The following is a 15660-nucleotide window of genomic DNA, read 5'->3' as shown; positions in this document are numbered from 1 at the left end:
TGCTGGCCTCAGCTTCCCGAGGATGTGTCTTGTTCGTGAAGGGCTGGCATCAGCTGCCTATGGAGGGGATGGCTTTGGCAGTTCATGAGGATGTAGTGAGGTAGGTAACCTGTGTAGAGTTGCGATCCCATTTCCGGAGGAGTGACTCCACACGGGTGTCTTGCGGGACGTAGAGAAGATGGACATGCTGAGGCATCTGTGCCGGCCTCCTTGGGGGTAGGTGAGTTATGGGAACAAGCCCTTTGGTCGTTTTGTTCCTTCTTTTGGGAATGTGCAAAGCGATAGTGTTTATCCCGGAGGGCATGACGCGGCCGGCCCATGTGGCATGCAGGCCGTTCGAAGAGCCAGAGCTTTATCCGGAGCAGTCCATTGGCCGGGAAGAGATGGGGACACAGTTGCCCTGCCAGGTGCCCTGCCGTGGCCAACCACCTTTCCCTTTCAGGCTTCCAAGTCCCCTCGCATGGCAGAGGTCTTCCATTGAAAGTCTGTCTGTGGTCCTCGGGGACAGTGCCTTTGATCACTGTGAGTTCCTCGGTAGTGTCGCTGTGGCAGTGGAGAATTGCCAGGATGCATGCGGTGCCGTGGGCCTCATCAAAGCAGACAGGCTTGCGGTCTGTCTTCCCTGGTGTTCAGTGTCCCCGTGTTCGCATGACGTCTGTGGCTTCAAGTAGGGTTGAGTCGCCCTGCAGGCAGCAGGAGGGCACTTAGGACGAGGCTGTGAAGCGTTTGAGCGTTTCCTCAGTGGTCTGGGCCGCGAAACCTGCCAGTTGGAAGCTTGCCAATACGTGGCCGGGAAGGTGGCCTAATTTCCGCTGTCAGGTCCCAACCTGTGTCATGGTTGCTGAAGCCCAACACTTCCCGTTGTGGGCATTCCCACGGGGTCACGGAAAGTGATATGGTCTAGTTGGCGAGAAGAGGCACTTGGGCCGAAGTTCGTTAGCCCCTTGAGTAGTGCCGGGCTGCATCTTGCCTGTAGGCAACTGCAGGAGGTTCCCTTGCTTCTGGGAGCGCTGGGAGTGACCCCAAGGGCACATCAGATGTGCTTGTAGGTGGCAGGGTCTCCAGGTCCACGTAGATGTGACACCCACGGCCGGGAGGCAGGTCTCGTCCAGTCTTTGTGCTTTGGTCAGAAGGCGTGGCTGTGGGAGAGCGGGAGTCTGTGACCTATTTCAGCAGCCCCTGGGCGTTAAACTTCGCATGCGGCCTCTTGAAGCTGACAGGGGTCTTTCTCCTTTTCCTTTCAGTTGGGGGTCCAACCAGGGTGCTGTGTATAAACTATGGCGTTTACTGTTGGAGGTGTCTGCAGAGGGCCACAGCGACACCCAGAGACCAAGACGCGTATTCAGCGCCACGCACAGGAACCCACAAGCGCATCCTCGTGCGCAGTCACAGTCACACACGCCCACTCACGTGAATACACAGATACAGTGTCTGGCACACCGACCAATGTACGTGCCTAACTTCCTCCAGTCATGCTGTGAGACACGCAATCAGTTTTCGGTAATGGATAGTGGTACTTGGAAAGCAGGTTCTGGGCTCACGGCAAGGTAAGTGTTCGCAAGAATCATGTTCTCTGAACCGTGGTGCAATTCAGAAGCCTGCATGATTTCTGTCCACTTCTCAGGTGCAGCTGCAGGGCAAGGCTGGCCGTCGGCAAAGACAAGAAGACCTTCGCGTTGTCTGATGACTGGATGTCCTAAGGAGAACTGGAAAAAGTGGGGCGGGCGCACGTTGCTGAGCGTGGCTGTGGATAACTCAGGACGGTATGCATTCACCCATACTAAAATGTGCCATTGGATATTAGGTTTTCATCAGATGGGCCCAGTGGCTGCAAGAGTGGATTGATTGTTGGTCTTGCTGAGTGGCCTGAAGACTGTGGATTCCCCAGGCTGTTGGAGTACTTCCGGGTCATGGCTCCTCTGCAGAGCCCCACGGCCTGCCCGTTTGTGTTCTGCAGCGTCCCAGCATGTGCTTGGATCGATGATGACACCCTTGTATGCATTCCTTGGAAAATCTGAACAAAATGAGTGAGAACGCTCTACCGTCTCCTCATCGAAACTGAGGTCCAGCACGTTTCCTCTCTCGGGGGTATGGGACAGTTAGGAGTGAGGGCCGACGTCCCCTGCTGACAGGCATGCAAACACCACTAAGGGCTCCAGCATTGGAGGGACTCCTGTGTGAGGGTCGACCGTGTCTGCCCATAAGCTGGGTCATCTATGAATCCCCGGTCCCTGCTAAAAGACCGCTGAGGGAATACAAGGGGCCAGGCTCTCCTGCTAGTCTTCAGAGTCGGAGCGTGTGCTGGTGGAGGCCCAGTGAGCTTGCAGCTTGGAGAGGTGTGTTTTGGCCAGGATCACGCTTTGTGCATGGCGCTTCGGAGGTTGATTCTGGAAGCCAAAGTGAGCAAGCTTCCCTGGTTGGAGCCTGGAGCCTCAGGCCAGGCCTGAGGCCCTCTGTGATGTTGTGTGTGGTGTGGTGAGGTTCCTGAGTGCCCGGTGGGGCTGGAGCAGTGAGCAGGGGTGGGCTGGAGTTGAGCGATGGCAGAAGGGGGCCGATGGACTAGGCCACGGGGCTGCCCCTTTCAGCTCCTCTGCTGAAGCTGCCGGCACACTGTTGGTGCTAAGTGGATCATCGTGGAGTGGGCTGAGGATCGAGTGCTGCATTTAAGCCTGTGTGGTGGCTGGGGGCCTGGAGAGAAAGTTAAGGTATCATGAGGACACGTCCTATGTAATGTCGTGGGATGGGCTGTCATCATTGGGTTGCAGGTGCTGGCCTCAGCTTCCCGAGGATGTGTCTTGTTCGTGAAGGGCTGGCATCAGCTGCCTATGGAGGGGATGGCTTTGGCAGTTCATGAGGATGTAGTGAGGTAGGTAACCTGTGTAGAGTTGCGATCCCATTTCCGGAGGAGTGACTCCACACGGGTGTCTTGCGGGACGTAGAGAAGATGGACATGCTGAGGCATCTGTGCCGGCCTCCTTGGGGGTAGGTGAGTTATGGGAACAAGCCCTTTGGTCGTTTTGTTCCTTCTTTTGGGAATGTGCAAAGCGATAGTGTTTCTCCCGGAGGGCATGACGCGGCCGGCCCATGTGGCATGCAGGCCGTTCGAAGAGCCAGAGCTTTATCCGGAGCAGTCCATTGGCCGGGAAGAGATGGGGACACAGTTGCCCTGCCAGGTGCCCTGCCGTGGCCAACCACCTTTCCCTTTCAGGCTTCCAAGTCCCCTCGCATGGCAGAGGTCTTCCATTGAAAGTCTGTCTGTGGTCCTCGGGGACAGTGCCTTTGATCACTGTGAGTTCCTCGGTAGTGTCGCTGTGGCAGTGGAGAATTGCCAGGATGCATGCAGTGCCGTGGGCCTCATCAAAGCAGACAGGCTTGCGGTCTGTCTTCCCTGGTGTTCAGTGTCCCCGTGTTCGCATGACGTCTGTGGCTTCAAGTAGGGTTGAGTCGCCCTGCAGGCAGCAGGAGGGCACTTAGGACGAGGCTGTGAAGCGTTTGAGCGTTTCCTCAGTGGTCTGGGCCGCGAAACCTGCCAGTTGGAAGCTTGCCGATACGTGGCCGGGAAGGTGGCCTAATTTCCGCTGTCAGGTCCCAACCTGTGTCCTGGTTGCTGAAGCCCAACACTTCCCGTTGTGGGCATTCCCACGGGGTCACGGAAAGTGATATGGTCTAGTTGGCGAGAAGAGGCACTTGGGCCGAAGTTCGTTAGCCCCTTGAGTAGTGCCGGGCTGCATCTTGCCTGTAGGCAACTGCAGGTCGGAGTCAGCCCCCCCATGGGAGGTTCCCTTGCTTCTGGGAGCGCTGGGAGTGACCCCAAGGGCACATCAGATGTGCTTGTAGGTGGCAGGGTCTCCAGGTCCACGTAGATGTGACACCCACGGCCGGGAGGCAGGTCTCGTCCAGTCTTTGTGCTTTGGTCAGAAGGCGTGGCTGTGGGAGAGCGGGAGTCTGTGACCTATTTCAGCAGCCCCTGGGCGTTAAACTTCGCATGCGGCCTCTTGAAGCTGACAGGGGTCTTTCTCCTTTTCCTTTCAGTTGGGGGTCCAACCAGGGTGCTGTGTATAAACTGTGGCGTTTACTGTTGGAGGTGTCTGCAGAGGGCCACAGCGACACCCAGAGACCAAGACGCGTATTCAGCGCCACGCACAGGAACCCACAAGCGCATCCTCGTGCGCAGTCACAGTCACACACGCCCACTCACGTGAATACACAGATACAGTGTCTGACACACCGACCAATGTACGTGCCTAACTTCCTCCAGTCATGCTGTGAGACACGCAATCAGTTTTCGGTAATGGATAGTGGTACTTGGAAAGCAGGTTCTGGGCTCACGGCAAGGTAAGTGTTCGCAAGAATCATGTTCTCTGAACCGTGGTGCAATTCAGAAGCCTGCATGATTTCTGTCCACTTCTCAGGTGCAGCTGCAGGGCAAGGCTGGCCGTCGGCAAAGACAAGAAGACCTTCGCGTTGTCTGATGACTGGATGTCCTAAGGAGAACTGGAAAAAGTGGGGCGGGCGCACGTTGCTGAGCGTGGCTGTGGATAACTCAGGACGGTATGCATTCACCCATACTAAAATGTGCCATTGGATATTAGGTTTTCATCAGATGGGCCCAGTGGCTGCAAGAGTGGATTGATTGTTGGTCTTGCTGAGTGGCCTGAAGACTGTGGATTCCCCAGGCTGTTGGAGTACTTCCGGGTCATGGCTCCTCTGCAGAGCCCCACGGCCTGCCCGTTTGTGTTCTGCAGCGTCCCAGCATGTGCTTGGATCGATGATGACACCCTTGTATGCATTCCTTGGAAAATCTGAACAAAATGAGTGAGAACGCTCTACCGTCTCCTTATCGAAACTGAGGTCCAGCACGTTTCCTCTCTCGGGGGTATGGGACAGTTAGGAGTGAGGGCCGACGTCCCCTGCTGACAGGCATGCAAACACCACTAAGGGCTCCAGCATTGGAGGGACTCCTGTGTGAGGGTCGACCGTGTCTGCCCATAAGCTGGGTCATCTATGAATCCCCGGTCCCTGCTAAAAGACCGCTGAGGGAATACAAGGGGGCAGGCTCTCCTGCTAGTCTTCAGAGTCGGAGCGTGTGCTGGTGGAGGCCCAGTGAGCTTGCAGCTTGGAGAGGTGTGTTTTGGCCAGGATCACGCTTTGTGCATGGCGCTTCGGAGGTTGATTCTGGAAGCCAAAGTGAGCAAGCTTCCCTGGTTGGAGCCTGGAGCCTCAGGCCAGGCCTGAGGCCCTCTGTGATGTTGTGTGTGGTGTGGTGAGGTTCCTGAGTGCCCGGTGGGGCTGGAGCAGTGAGCAGGGGTGGGCTGGAGTTGAGCGATGGCAGAAGGGGGCCGATGGACTAGGCCACGGGGCTGCCCCTTTCAGCTCCTCTGCTGAAGCTGCCGGCACACTGTTGGTGCTAAGTGGATCATCGTGGAGTGGGCTGAGGATCGAGTGCTGCATTTAAGCCTGTGTGGTGGCTGGGGGCCTGGAGAGAAAGTTAAGGTATCATGAGGACACGTCCTATGTAATGTCGTGGGATGGGCTGTCATCATTGGGTTGCAGGTGCTGGCCTCAGCTTCCCGAGGATGTGTCTTGTTCGTGAAGGGCTGGCATCAGCTGCCTATGGAGGGGATGGCTTTGGCAGTTCATGAGGATGTAGTGAGGTAGGTAACCTGTGTAGAGTTGCGATCCCATTTCCGGAGGAGTGACTCCACACGGGTGTCTTGCGGGACGTAGAGAAGATGGACATGCTGAGGCATCTGTGCCGGCCTCCTTGGGGGTAGGTGAGTTATGGGAACAAGCCCTTTGGTCGTTTTGTTCCTTCTTTTGGGAATGTGCAAAGCGATAGTGTTTCTCCCGGAGGGCATGACGCAGCCGGCCCATGTGGCATGCAGGCCGTTCGAAGAGCCAGAGCTTTATCCGGAGCAGTCCATTGGCCGGGAAGAGATGGGGACACAGTTGCCCTGCCAGGTGCCCTGCCGTGGCCAACCACCTTTCCCTTTCAGGCTTCCAAGTCCCCTCGCATGGCAGAGGTCTTCCATTGAAAGTCTGTCTGTGGTCCTCGGGGACAGTGCCTTTGATCACTGTGAGTTCCTCGGTAGTGTCGCTGTGGCAGTGGAGAATTGCCAGGATGCATGCGGTGCCGTGGGCCTCATCAAAGCAGACAGGCTTGCGGTCTGTCTTCCCTGGTGTTCAGTGTCCCCGTGTTCGCATGACGTCTGTGGCTTCAAGTAGGGTTGAGTCGCCCTGCAGGCAGCAGGAGGGCGCTTAGGACGAGGCTGTGAAGCGTTTGAGCGTTTCCTCAGTGGTCTGGGCCGCGAAACCTGCCAGTTGGAAGCTTGCCGATACGTGGCCGGGAAGGTGGCCTAATTTCCGCTGTCAGGTCCCAACCTGTGTCCTGGTTGCTGAAGCCCAACACTTCCCGTTGTGGGCATTCCCACGGGGTCACGGAAAGTGATATGGTCTAGTTGGCGAGAAGAGGCACTTGGGCCGAAGTTCGTTAGCCCCTTGAGTAGTGCCGGGCTGCATCTTGCCTGTAGGCAACTGCAGGTCGGAGTCAGCCCCCCCATGGGAGGTTCCCTTGCTTCTGGGAGCGCTGGGAGTGACCCCAAGGGCACATCAGATGTGCTTGTAGGTGGCAGGGTCTCCAGGTCCACGTAGATGTGACACCCACGGCCGGGAGGCAGGTCTCGTCCAGTCTTTGTGCTTTGGTCAGAAGGCGTGGCTGTGGGAGAGCGGGAGTCTGTGACCTATTTCAGCAGCCCCTGGGCGTTAAACTTCGCATGCGGCCTCTTGAAGCTGACAGGGGTCTTTCTCCTTTTCCTTTCAGTTGGGGGTCCAACCAGGGTGCTGTGTATAAACTGTGGCGTTTACTGTTGGAGGTGTCTGCAGAGGGCCACAGCGACACCCAGAGACCAAGACGCGTATTCAGCGCCACGCACAGGAACCCACAAGCGCATCCTCGTGCGCAGTCACAGTCACACACGCCCACTCACGTGAATACACAGATACAGTGTCTGACACACCGACCAATGTACGTGCCTAACTTCCTCCAGTCATGCTGTGAGACACGCAATCAGTTTTCGGTAATGGATAGTGGTACTTGGAAAGCAGGTTCTGGGCTCACGCCAAGGTAAGTGTTCGCAAGAATCATGTTCTCTGAACCGTGGTGCAATTCAGAAGCCTGCATGATTTCTGTCCACTTCTCAGGTGCAGCTGCAGGGCAAGGCTGGCCGTCGGCAAAGACAAGAAGACCTTCGCGTTGTCTGATGACTGGATGTCCTAAGGAGAACTGGAAAAAGTGGGGCGGGCGCACGTTGCTGAGCGTGGCTGTGGATAACTCAGGACGGTATGCATTCACCCATACTAAAATGTGCCATTGGATATTAGGTTTTCATCAGATGGGCCCAGTGGCTGCAAGAGTGGATTGATTGTTGGTCTTGCTGAGTGGCCTGAAGACTGTGGATTCCCCAGGCTGTTGGAGTACTTCCGGGTCATGGCTCCTCTGCAGAGCCCCACGGCCTGCCCGTTTGTGTTCTGCAGCGTCCCAGCATGTGCTTGGATCGATGATGACACCCTTGTATGCATTCCTTGGAAAATCTGAACAAAATGAGTGAGAACGCTCTACCGTCTCCTTATCGAAACTGAGGTCCAGCACGTTTCCTCTCTCGGGGGTATGGGACAGTTAGGAGTGAGGGCCGACGTCCCCTGCTGACAGGCATGCAAACACCACTAAGGGCTCCAGCATTGGAGGGACTCCTGTGTGAGGGTCGACCGTGTCTGCCCATAAGCTGGGTCATCTATGAATCCCCGGTCCCTGCTAAAAGACCGCTGAGGGAATACAAGGGGGCAGGCTCTCCTGCTAGTCTTCAGAGTCGGAGCGTGTGCTGGTGGAGGCCCAGTGAGCTTGCAGCTTGGAGAGGTGTGTTTTGGCCAGGATCACGCTTTGTGCATGGCGCTTCGGAGGTTGATTCTGGAAGCCAAAGTGAGCAAGCTTCCCTGGTTGGAGCCTGGAGCCTCAGGCCAGGCCTGAGGCCCTCTGTGATGTTGTGTGTGGTGTGGTGAGGTTCCTGAGTGCCCGGTGGGGCTGGAGCAGTGAGCAGGGGTGGGCTGGAGTTGAGCGATGGCAGAAGGGGGCCGATGGACTAGGCCACGGGGCTGCCCCTTTCAGCTCCTCTGCTGAAGCTGCCGGCACACTGTTGGTGCTAAGTGGATCATCGTGGAGTGGGCTGAGGATCGAGTGCTGCATTTAAGCCTGTGTGGTGGCTGGGGGCCTGGAGAGAAAGTTAAGGTATCATGAGGACACGTCCTATGTAATGTCGTGGGATGGGCTGTCATCATTGGGTTGCAGGTGCTGGCCTCAGCTTCCCGAGGATGTGTCTTGTTCGTGAAGGGCTGGCATCAGCTGCCTATGGAGGGGATGGCTTTGGCAGTTCATGAGGATGTAGTGAGGTAGGTAACCTGTGTAGAGTTGCGATCCCATTTCCGGAGGAGTGACTCCACACGGGTGTCTTGCGGGACGTAGAGAAGATGGACATGCTGAGGCATCTGTGCCGGCCTCCTTGGGGGTAGGTGAGTTATGGGAACAAGCCCTTTGGTCGTTTTGTTCCTTCTTTTGGGAATGTGCAAAGCGATAGTGTTTCTCCCGGAGGGCATGACGCGGCCGGCCCATGTGGCATGCAGGCCGTTCGAAGAGCCAGAGCTTTATCCGGAGCAGTCCATTGGCCGGGAAGAGATGGGGACACAGTTGCCCTGCCAGGTGCCCTGCCGTGGCCAACCACCTTTCCCTTTCAGGCTTCCAAGTCCCCTCGCATGGCAGAGGTCTTCCATTGAAAGTCTGTCTGTGGTCCTCGGGGACAGTGCCTTTGATCACTGTGAGTTCCTCGGTAGTGTCGCTGTGGCAGTGGAGAATTGCCAGGATGCATGCGGTGCCGTGGGCCTCATCAAAGCAGACAGGCTTGCGGTCTGTCTTCCCTGGTGTTCAGTGTCCCCGTGTTCGCATGACGTCTGTGGCTTCAAGTAGGGTTGAGTCGCCCTGCAGGCAGCAGGAGGGCACTTAGGACGAGGCTGTGAAGCGTTTGAGCGTTTCCTCAGTGGTCTGGGCCGCGAAACCTGCCAGTTGGAAGCTTGCCGATACGTGGCCGGGAAGGTGGCCTAATTTCCGCTGTCAGGTCCCAACCTGTGTCCTGGTTGCTGAAGCCCAACACTTCCCGTTGTGGGCATTCCCACGGGGTCACGGAAAGTGATATGGTCTAGTTGGCGAGAAGAGGCACTTGGGCCGAAGTTCGTTAGCCCCTTGAGTAGTGCCGGGCTGCATCTTGCCTGTAGGCAACTGCAGGTCGGAGTCAGCCCCCCCATGGGAGGTTCCCTTGCTTCTGGGAGCGCTGGGAGTGACCCCAAGGGCACATCAGATGTGCTTGTAGGTGGCAGGGTCTCCAGGTCCACGTAGATGTGACACCCACGGCCGGGAGGCAGGTCTCGTCCAGTCTTTGTGCTTTGGTCAGAAGGCGTGGCTGTGGGAGAGCGGGAGTCTGTGACCTATTTCAGCAGCCCCTGGGCGTTAAACTTCGCATGCGGCCTCTTGAAGCTGACAGGGGTCTTTCTCCTTTTCCTTTCAGTTGGGGGTCCAACCAGGGTGCTGTGTATAAACTGTGGCGTTTACTGTTGGAGGTGTCTGCAGAGGGCCACAGCGACACCCAGAGACCAAGACGCGTATTCAGCGCCACGCACAGGAACCCACAAGCGCATCCTCGTGCGCAGTCACAGTCACACACGCCCACTCACGTGAATACACAGATACAGTGTCTGACACACCGACCAATGTACGTGCCTAACTTCCTCCAGTCATGCTGTGAGACACGCAATCAGTTTTCGGTAATGGATAGTGGTACTTGGAAAGCAGGTTCTGGGCTCACGCCAAGGTAAGTGTTCGCAAGAATCATGTTCTCTGAACCGTGGTGCAATTCAGAAGCCTGCATGATTTCTGTCCACTTCTCAGGTGCAGCTGCAGGGCAAGGCTGGCCGTCGGCAAAGACAAGAAGACCTTCGCGTTGTCTGATGACTGGATGTCCTAAGGAGAACTGGAAAAAGTGGGGCGGGCGCACGTTGCTGAGCGTGGCTGTGGATAACTCAGGACGGTATGCATTCACCCATACTAAAATGTGCCATTGGATATTAGGTTTTCATCAGATGGGCCCAGTGGCTGCAAGAGTGGATTGATTGTTGGTCTTGCTGAGTGGCCTGAAGACTGTGGATTCCCCAGGCTGTTGGAGTACTTCCGGGTCATGGCTCCTCTGCAGAGCCCCACGGCCTGCCCGTTTGTGTTCTGCAGCGTCCCAGCATGTGCTTGGATCGATGATGACACCCTTGTATGCATTCCTTGGAAAATCTGAACAAAATGAGTGAGAACGCTCTACCGTCTCCTTATCGAAACTGAGGTCCAGCACGTTTCCTCTCTCGGGGGTATGGGACAGTTAGGAGTGAGGGCCGACGTCCCCTGCTGACAGGCATGCAAACACCACTAAGGGCTCCAGCATTGGAGGGACTCCTGTGTGAGGGTCGACCGTGTCTGCCCATAAGCTGGGTCATCTATGAATCCCCGGTCCCTGCTAAAAGACCGCTGAGGGAATACAAGGGGGCAGGCTCTCCTGCTAGTCTTCAGAGTCGGAGCGTGTGCTGGTGGAGGCCCAGTGAGCTTGCAGCTTGGAGAGGTGTGTTTTGGCCAGGATCACGCTTTGTGCATGGCGCTTCGGAGGTTGATTCTGGAAGCCAAAGTGAGCAAGCTTCCCTGGTTGGAGCCTGGAGCCTCAGGCCAGGCCTGAGGCCCTCTGTGATGTTGTGTGTGGTGTGGTGAGGTTCCTGAGTGCCCGGTGGGGCTGGAGCAGTGAGCAGGGGTGGGCTGGAGTTGAGCGATGGCAGAAGGGGGCCGATGGACTAGGCCACGGGGCTGCCCCTTTCAGCTCCTCTGCTGAAGCTGCCGGCACACTGTTGGTGCTAAGTGGATCATCGTGGAGTGGGCTGAGGATCGAGTGCTGCATTTAAGCCTGTGTGGTGGCTGGGGGCCTGGAGAGAAAGTTAAGGTATCATGAGGACACGTCCTATGTAATGTCGTGGGATGGGCTGTCATCATTGGGTTGCAGGTGCTGGCCTCAGCTTCCCGAGGATGTGTCTTGTTCGTGAAGGGCTGGCATCAGCTGCCTATGGAGGGGATGGCTTTGGCAGTTCATGAGGATGTAGTGAGGTAGGTAACCTGTGTAGAGTTGCGATCCCATTTCCGGAGGAGTGACTCCACACGGGTGTCTTGCGGGACGTAGAGAAGATGGACATGCTGAGGCATCTGTGCCGGCCTCCTTGGGGGTAGGTGAGTTATGGGAACAAGCCCTTTGGTCGTTTTGTTCCTTCTTTTGGGAATGTGCAAAGCGATAGTGTTTCTCCCGGAGGGCATGACGCGGCCGGCCCATGTGGCATGCAGGCCGTTCGAAGAGCCAGAGCTTTATCCGGAGCAGTCCATTGGCCGGGAAGAGATGGGGACACAGTTGCCCTGCCAGGTGCCCTGCCGTGGCCAACCACCTTTCCCTTTCAGGCTTCCAAGTCCCCTCGCATGGCAGAGGTCTTCCATTGAAAGTCTGTCTGTGGTCCTCGGGGACAGTGCCTTTGATCACTGTGAGTTCCTCGGTAGTGTCGCTGTGGCAGTGGAGAATTGCCAGGATGCATGCGGTGCCGTGGGCCTCATCAAAGCAGACAGGCTTGCGGTCTGTCTTCCCTGGTGTTCAGTGTCCCCGTGTTCGCATGATGTCTGTGGCTTCAAGTAGGGTTGAGTCGCCCTGCAGGCAGCAGGAGGGCGCTTAGGACGAGGCTGTGAAGCGTTTGAGCGTTTCCTCAGTGGTCTGGGCCGCGAAACCTGCCAGTTGGAAGCTTGCCGATACGTGGCCGGGAAGGTGGCCTAATTTCCGCTGTCAGGTCCCAACCTGTGTCCTGGTTGCTGAAGCCCAACACTTCCCGTTGTGGGCATTCCCACGGGGTCACGGAAAGTGATATGGTCTAGTTGGCGAGAAGAGGCACTTGGGCCGAAGTTCGTTAGCCCCTTGAGTAGTGCCGGGCTGCATCTTGCCTGTAGGCAACTGCAGGTCGGAGTCAGCCCCCCCATGGGAGGTTCCCTTGCTTCTGGGAGCGCTGGGAGTGACCCCAAGGGCACATCAGATGTGCTTGTAGGTGGCAGGGTCTCCAGGTCCACGTAGATGTGACACCCACGGCCGGGAGGCAGGTCTCGTCCAGTCTTTGTGCTTTGGTCAGAAGGCGTGGCTGTGGGAGAGCGGGAGTCTGTGACCTATTTCAGCAGCCCCTGGGCGTTAAACTTCGCATGCGGCCTCTTGAAGCTGACAGGGGTCTTTCTCCTTTTCCTTTCAGTTGGGGGTCCAACCAGGGTGCTGTGTATAAACTGTGGCGTTTACTGTTGGAGGTGTCTGCAGAGGGCCACAGCGACACCCAGAGACCAAGACGCGTATTCAGCGCCACGCACAGGAACCCACAAGCGCATCCTCGTGCGCAGTCACAGTCACACACGCCCACTCACGTGAATACACAGATACAGTGTCTGACACACCGACCAATGTACGTGCCTAACTTCCTCCAGTCATGCTGTGAGACACGCAATCAGTTTTCGGTAATGGATAGTGGTACTTGGAAAGCAGGTTCTGGGCTCACGGCAAGGTAAGTGTTCGCAAGAATCATGTTCTCTGAACCGTGGTGCAATTCAGAAGCCTGCATGATTTCTGTCCACTTCTCAGGTGCAGCTGCAGGGCAAGGCTGGCCGTCGGCAAAGACAAGAAGACCTTCGCGTTGTCTGATGACTGGATGTCCTAAGGAGAACTGGAAAAAGTGGGGCGGGCGCACGTTGCTGAGCGTGGCTGTGGATAACTCAGGACGGTATGCATTCACCCATACTAAAATGTGCCATTGGATATTAGGTTTTCATCAGATGGGCCCAGTGGCTGCAAGAGTGGATTGATTGTTGGTCTTGCTGAGTGGCCTGAAGACTGTGGATTCCCCAGGCTGTTGGAGTACTTCCGGGTCATGGCTCCTCTGCAGAGCCCCACGGCCTGCCCGTTTGTGTTCTGCAGCGTCCCAGCATGTGCTTGGATCGATGATGACACCCTTGTATGCATTCCTTGGAAAATCTGAACAAAATGAGTGAGAACGCTCTACCGTCTCCTTATCGAAACTGAGGTCCAGCACGTTTCCTCTCTCGGGGGTATGGGACAGTTAGGAGTGAGGGCCGACGTCCCCTGCTGACAGGCATGCAAACACCACTAAGGGCTCCAGCATTGGAGGGACTCCTGTGTGAGGGTCGACCGTGTCTGCCCATAAGCTGGGTCATCTATGAATCCCCGGTCCCTGCTAAAAGACCGCTGAGGGAATACAAGGGGGCAGGCTCTCCTGCTAGTCTTCAGAGTCGGAGCGTGTGCTGGTGGAGGCCCAGTGAGCTTGCAGCTTGGAGAGGTGTGTTTTGGCCAGGATCACGCTTTGTGCATGCCGCTTCGGAGGCTGATTCTGGAAGCCAAAGTGAGCAAGCTTCCCTGGTTGGAGCCTGGAGCCTCAGGCCAGGCCTGAGGCCCTCTGTGATGTTGTGTGTGGTGTGGTGAGGTTCCTGAGTGCCCGGTGGGGCTGGAGCAGTGAGCAGGGGTGGGCTGGAGTTGAGCGATGGCAGAAGGGGGCCGATGGACTAGGCCACGGGGCTGCCCCTTTCAGCTCCTCTGCTGAAGCTGCCGGCACACTGTTGGTGCTAAGTGGATCATCGTGGAGTGGGCTGAGGATCGAGTGCTGCATTTAAGCCTGTGTGGTGGCTGGGGGCCTGGAGAGAAAGTTAAGGTATCATGAGGACACGTCCTATGTAATGTCGTGGGATGGGCTGTCATCATTGGGTTGCAGGTGCTGGCCTCAGCTTCCCGAGGATGTGTCTTGTTCGTGAAGGGCTGGCATCAGCTGCCTATGGAGGGGATGGCTTGGCAGTTCATGAGGATGTAGTGAGGTAGGTAACCTGTGTAGAGTTGCGATCCCATTTCCGGAGGAGTGACTCCACACGGGTGTCTTGCGGGACGTAGAGAAGATGGACATGCTGAGGCATCTGTGCCGGCCTCCTTGGGGGTAGGTGAGTTATGGGAACAAGCCCTTTGGTCGTTTTGTTCCTTCTTTTGGGAATGTGCAAAGCGATAGTGTTTCTCCCGGAGGGCATGACGCGGCCGGCCCATGTGGCATGCAGGCCGTTCGAAGAGCCAGAGCTTTATCCGGAGCAGTCCATTGGCCGGGAAGAGATGGGGACACAGTTGCCCTGCCAGGTGCCCTGCCGTGGCCAACCACCTTTCCCTTTCAGGCTTCCAAGTCCCCTCGCATGGCAGAGGTCTTCCATTGAAAGTCTGTCTGTGGTCCTCGGGGACAGTGCCTTTGATCACTGTGAGTTCCTCGGTAGTGTCGCTGTGGCAGTGGAGAATTGCCAGGATGCATGCGGTGCCGTGGGCCTCATCAAAGCAGACAGGCTTGCGGTCTGTCTTCCCTGGTGTTCAGTGTCCCCGTGTTCGCATGACGTCTGTGGCTTCAAGTAGGGTTGAGTCGCCCTGCAGGCAGCAGGAGGGCACTTAGGACGAGGCTGTGAAGCGTTTGAGCGTTTCCTCAGTGGTCTGGGCCGCGAAACCTGCCAGTTGGAAGCTTGCCGATACGTGGCCGGGAAGGTGGCCTAATTTCCGCTGTCAGGTCCCAACCTGTGTCCTGGTTGCTGAAGCCCAACACTTCCCGTTGTGGGCATTCCCACGGGGTCACGGCAAGTGATATGGTCTAGTTGGCGAGAAGAGGCACTTGGGCCGAAGTTCGTTAGCCCCTTGAGTAGTGCCGGGCTGCATCTTGCCTGTAGGCAACTGCAGGTCGGAGTCAGCCCCCCCATGGGAGGTTCCCTTGCTTCTGGGAGTGCTGGGAGTGACCCCAAGGGCACATCAGATGTGCTTGTAGGTGGCAGGGTCTCCAGGTCCACGTAGATGTGACACCCACGGCCGGGAGGCAGGTCTCGTCCAGTCTTTGTGCTTTGGTCAGAAGGCGTGGCTGTGGGAGAGCGGGAGTCTGTGACCTATTTCAGCAGCCCCTGGGCGTTAAACTTCGCATGCGGCCTCTTGAAGCTGACAGGGGTCTTTCTCCTTTTCCTTTCAGTTGGGGGTCCAACCAGGGTGCTGTGTATAAACTGTGGCGTTTACTGTTGGAGGTGTCTGCAGAGGGCCACAGCGACACCCAGAGACCAAGACGCGTATTCAGCGCCACGCACAGGAACCCACAAGCGCATCCTCGTGCGCAGTCACAGTCACACACGCCCACTCACGTGAATACACAGATACAGTGTCTGACACACCGACCAATGTACGTGCCTAATTTCCTCCAGTCATGCTGTGAGACACACAATCAGTTTTCGGTAATGGATAGTGGTACTTGGAAAGCAGGTTCTGGGCTCACGGCAAGGTAAGTGTTCGCAAGAATCATGTTCTCTGAACCGTGGTGCAATTCAGAAGCCTGCATGATTTCTGTCCACTTCTCAGGTGCAGCTGCAGGGCAAGGCTGGCCGTCGGCAAAGACAAGAAGACCTTCGCGTTGTCTGATGACTGGATGTCCTAAGGAGAACTGGAAAAAGTGGGG

General features: G+C 56.7%; 5 non-coding genes across 5 annotated transcripts; all 5 read left to right on the top strand.

Annotated features, from left to right (window-relative positions):
• The first annotated feature begins 1974 nt into the window (after positions 1-1974).
• LOC133086202 (small nucleolar RNA SNORD116) lies at positions 1975-2067 on the top strand. The gene has a single exon (XR_009699964.1). It is a non-coding gene; the product is annotated as a small nucleolar RNA SNORD116 (small nucleolar RNA).
• A 2695-nt stretch (positions 2068-4762) lies between these two features.
• Positions 4763-4855, top strand: LOC133086347 (small nucleolar RNA SNORD116). The gene has a single exon (XR_009700103.1). It is a non-coding gene; the product is annotated as a small nucleolar RNA SNORD116 (small nucleolar RNA).
• A 2695-nt stretch (positions 4856-7550) lies between these two features.
• Positions 7551-7643, top strand: LOC133086345 (small nucleolar RNA SNORD116). Its single transcript, XR_009700101.1, has one exon. It is a non-coding gene; the product is annotated as a small nucleolar RNA SNORD116 (small nucleolar RNA).
• A 2695-nt stretch (positions 7644-10338) lies between these two features.
• LOC133086344 (small nucleolar RNA SNORD116) lies at positions 10339-10431 on the top strand. The gene has a single exon (XR_009700100.1). It is a non-coding gene; the product is annotated as a small nucleolar RNA SNORD116 (small nucleolar RNA).
• A 2695-nt stretch (positions 10432-13126) lies between these two features.
• On the top strand, positions 13127-13219 carry LOC133086343 (small nucleolar RNA SNORD116). The gene has a single exon (XR_009700099.1). It is a non-coding gene; the product is annotated as a small nucleolar RNA SNORD116 (small nucleolar RNA).
• Positions 13220-15660: the final 2441 nt, after the last annotated feature.

The sequence above is a fragment of the Eubalaena glacialis genome, chromosome 2, assembly GCF_028564815.1.
Source record: "Eubalaena glacialis isolate mEubGla1 chromosome 2, mEubGla1.1.hap2.+ XY, whole genome shotgun sequence".
In the NCBI taxonomy this organism is placed as follows: domain Eukaryota; kingdom Metazoa; phylum Chordata; class Mammalia; order Artiodactyla; family Balaenidae; genus Eubalaena; species Eubalaena glacialis.
Note: the sequence above shows the minus strand (reverse complement) of the source record. Positions and strands in the feature narration are given on the sequence as shown.